The sequence below is a fragment of the Triticum dicoccoides genome, chromosome 5A, assembly GCF_002162155.2.
Source record: "Triticum dicoccoides isolate Atlit2015 ecotype Zavitan chromosome 5A, WEW_v2.0, whole genome shotgun sequence".
Taxonomy (NCBI): domain Eukaryota; kingdom Viridiplantae; phylum Streptophyta; class Magnoliopsida; order Poales; family Poaceae; genus Triticum; species Triticum dicoccoides.
Genome location: NC_041388.1, coordinates 706,711,211 through 706,715,973, shown reverse-complemented (window position 1 = coordinate 706,715,973; position 4,763 = coordinate 706,711,211).

Sequence of the window (4,763 nt, the reverse complement as noted above, 5' to 3'; positions counted from 1 at the left end):
AAATCCATAATATACGATGTAATTTGATTTTCTAAATTCATAATTTGTCTATAGATATATCTTGAAAAAATTAGTCGATGGTTACAAATCATAATCATATGGAAGCTTGCTTGAATACAAATTTAACTATGTCTATTTTATGTAATATGCCGAAGACGTCGATGGCATTGTGAGGCTGAGCCAGGACCTCGTCGGAGACAAGGAGGACACTTCAAGCGGTAGTGACGAGTGGCGTCATAGTCGGGGGCAAGGAAGAAGGTTCGTAGAGGTGTGGCGGTTCACCGGAAAAAAATTGGTCGCTAGGCTGGTTCGGAGGTATGGTCGGGGGTGGCGGCCGCGGCTAGCGGATCGACGGGTGGTGGTTGGCTATTAAGGAGGAATAAGCCGGAGGTAGAAGACAAACAACAACCATTCGGTGAAGAGCCAACGTTGCCCGAGAAGTGGTGTCATAGTCGAAAGCGGAAAGAGGGTTGACATGTGTGGGTGGGGGTGAGATGGGTCGCCGAAAAAATCTGGTCGCCGGGGTGTCCCAGAGGGATGGTAGAGGGTGGCGACAGGGGAGGGCAAGGAAGCAAGGCGGTCGGGGGTGACGGCGACGGGTGGATCAGCTGGTGGCAGTTGGCGGTTCAGTAGGAGGAAGAGGCCGGAGGTAGAGGATAAACAACAACCTTCCGATGAAAGATCCAACAACCCAGAAAAATCAACTTCGCATCAACATTTCTTCCTAAAGCCTCCAAAGTGCACGCGCACTAAACGAAGGGAACGAGCGGCCGGCTCTGCCACACACATGCATGCGTAGGATTTGTCTGCTAGTGCATGTGATTGATCATTAAATGCAGTCAGACTTATTATATCCGATGGACAGCAAAGCAGATTCACGTGTATTTATTCTGGTTCTTCAATTTTTGGAAAGTCATATCTTTCAAACCACGTGCCGGAATTCAGACCCGTCTTCACCGTTGGGTTCGTCGTGACAAGATCTTTAAAACTAGATCCCATATGGGTATGTTTCACCTGCAAGCCAACTGGGAAGCAACCATTTCGTAGGGAGGTGCCTGACAAGTTATGCTTTCAGTAGGGTCTAGGGTGTATGGGAGGGATACATTTGATCGCAGCCTATTTGCTAACCTAAGGGGCAGGGGAATGGGATGGACCTTTAATTGATGACATATTTCATTTTCATTCATCCATGGACACTTTCCTTTGAAGCTGCAATAAAAGGTAGAAAGTCCCACAGCAATGCGCGGGATATCATCTAATTAATTATACTAGTACGCAATAGTTGTTTGCTTCGAGTTTCAAAATTTTTTGTAAACAGGAAGACAACTCTATTCTATTTTCTTATGTGGCCAACTAATAAGCGACTATCCGTTAGCACATTGACTCAAAAGTTCATTAAGTCAAAATCACATCTCTAAAGACTATGGATCAACATATAATTATCTTTGAACCAAACTCACCACATAACACAGTTAAATGTTATTTCGCACTTGCAGAACATCATGAGGCTGAGTGGTACTGGATGAGTGTGATACATAAAATTTTCAAGCACCTGAAAATTAGGAAATAAAAAAAATAGAACGTGAGCGTGAAAGTACATAGGCGAACATGGTTCCACCATAATGAATATTATATTCCAAAAATACTAGAAAAAAATAAAAAATTCTAAATTTTGGGGATATCAAACTTGGTTGACCATTATACTCAAGTGTGCATTTTCACAAAGAAATGACAGCCGTGGTACTCTTAGTGAAGAAAATATAATTGGAACAATACAAATACAGCCGGGATCATACTATTCATACAACATTGTCTTTTAATATAGGTTCGATCTTTGCATTTTTCCCAGGATACCACGGAAGTCGTTTCTTGGTGAAACTTCATGTGCAAGTATAACCTTTTTTTCTTTCGAATTTACTATTCATAGGAGTGTATGTGTTGACTTTTTGTTTATTTTTTAATTTACTATTCATAAGGGGTGTGCATTGAACCATATTCACACTGGTAGAAAAAGAGGCTTCCGTCCAGCCCCATTAGTCGCGAAACGGTAGGAACCGCGACTAATGAAGTCTTTAGTCGCGGTTCGGCAGACGAACCGCGACCAAAGGCTTGGGCCAGGGCGCTCGGTGCCCAGCTGGTGCACGTGAGGGGCTTTAGTCGCGGTTGGCCAGGCCAACCGCGACTAAAGGTGCCCAAAGGCCTTTAGTCGCGGTTGGCCTGGCCAACCGCGACTAAAGCTCCTCCCCTATATATACCAGTTCAGCGCACTCACTTAGCCATTTGGTGCCACTTCTCTTCACAAGGGGGTGTAGGTTTGCTTTTGGTTCCTCTTATGCACACAAGGTGTTTGATGAAATGCCCAACAGCGTGAAACAAACATGATATGAAGTGTTGGAGCCACACTTGAGGTTCCTCCTCGATCGCGGTTAGCAACTTGAACCTTTCATGCATGTGTGTCATTGATAAAATATGCATGTGTGTTGTTCATTGTTTAATTTCTATTGTTTATAGCTAGTTACTTTAACAAATGCATGATGGTTAATTATATATTTTATATTATAATAATGCAGATGAATCGGCAATGGATGTACGGTAATCGACTCTCCCGCGAGTTCACTACGGGTTTGAAAGATTTCCTCGTAGTGGCTAATGCGAACAAGCAGAAGGGTTTTGTTATCTGTTCATGTGTTGACTGTAAGAATCAGAAGGGTTACTCTTCCTCAAGAGAAGTTCACCTGCACCTGCTTTGGCACGGTTTCATGCCAAGCTATAATTGTTGGACCAAGCATGGAGAAAGAGGGGTTATAATGGAAGAAGATGAAGAAGGGGATGATTTCATCGATGAAAGCTATCTTGCTCATTTCGGTGATACTTTCATGGAGGATGCTGAAGGTGAAGGGGAAGGTGAAGGGGAAGGTGAAGGGGAAGGTGAAGGTGAAGGTGAAGAAGAGGCACGTGATGAGACCGTTGATGATCTTGGTCGGACCATTGCTGATGCACGGAGACGCTGCGAAACTGAAAAGGATAGGGAGAATTTGGATCGCATGTTAGAGGATCACAGAAAGTCGTTGTACCCCGGATGCGATGATGGTCTGAAAAAGCTGGGCTGCACACTGGATTTGCTGAAATGGAAGGCACAGGCAGGTGTAGCTGACTCGGCATTTGAAAACTTGCTGAAAATGTTGAAGAATATGTTTCCAAAGAATAACGAGTTGCCCGCCAGTACGTACGAAGCAAAGAAGGTTGTCTGCCCTCTAGGTTTAGAGGTTCTGAAGATACATGCATGCATCAACGACTGCATCCTCTACCGCGGTGAATACGAGAATTTGAATGAATGCCCGGTATGCACTGCATTGCGTTATAAGATCAGAGGCGATGACCCTGGTGACGATGTTGAGGGCGAGAAACCCAGGAAGAGGGTTCCCGCCAAGGTGATGTGGTATGCTCCTATAATACCACGGTTGAAACGTCTGTTCAGGAACAAAGAGCATGCCAAGTTGTTGCGATGGCACAAAGAGGACCGTAAGTCGGACGGGGAGTTGAGACACACCGCAGATGGAAAGCAATGGAGAAAGATCGATAGAGAGTTCAAAGATTTTGCAGCTGACGCAAGGAACATAAGATTTGGTCTAAGTACAGATGGCATGAATCCTTTTGGCGAGCAGAGCTCCAGCCATAGCACCTGGCCCGTGACTATGCATCTACAACCTTCCTCCTTGGTTGTGCATGAAGCGGAAGTTCATTATGATGCCAGTGCTCATCCAAGGTCCGAAGCAACCCGGCAACGACATCGATGTGTACCTAAGGCCATTAGTTGATGAACTTTTACAGCTGTGGGGCAGACCTGGTGTCCGTGTGTGGGATGAGCACAAAAAAGAGGAATTTAACCTACGAGCGTTGCTTTTCGTAACCATCAACGATTGGCCTGCTCTTAGTAACCTTTCGGGACTGTCAAATAAGGGATACAATGCATGCACGCACTGCTTACATGAGACTGAAAGTGTACATTTGCCAAATTGTAAGAAGAACGTGTACCTTGGGCATCGTCGATTTCTTCCGAAAATTCATCCAGTAAGAAAGAAAGGCAAGCATTACAACGGCAAGGCAGATCACCGGCCGAAGCCTGCGGAACGCACTGGTGCTGAGGTATTTGATATGGTCAAGGATTTGAAAGTCATCTTTGGAAAGGGTCCTGGCGGACAATCAGTTCCGAAGGGAGCTGACGGGCACGCAGCCATGTGGAAGAAGAAATCTATATTCTGGGAGCTAGAATATTGGAAAGTCCTAGAAGTCCGCTCTGCAATCGACGTGATGCACGTTACGAAGAATATTTGCGTGAACCTCCTAAACTTCTTGGGCGTGTATGGGAAGACAAATGATACAAAGGAAGCACGGCAGGACCATCAACGTTTGAAAGACCCTGATGACCGGCATCCGGAATGGTTTCAAGGTCGTGCCAGCTACGCTCTGACCAAAGAAGAGAAGGTCATCTTTTTTGAATGCCTGAGCAGTATGAAGGTCCCGTCTGGATTCTCGTCCAATATAAAGGGAATAATAAACATGGCGGAGAAAAAGTTCCAAAACCTGAAGTCTCACGACTGCCACGTGATTATGACGCAATTGCTTCCGATTGCTTTGAGGGGGCTCCTGCCGGAAAATGTTCGAGTAGCCATTGTGAAGCTATGTGCATTCCTCAATGCAATCTCTCAGAAGGTAATCAATCCAGAAGATCTACCACGGTTACAGAACGATGTGATCCAATG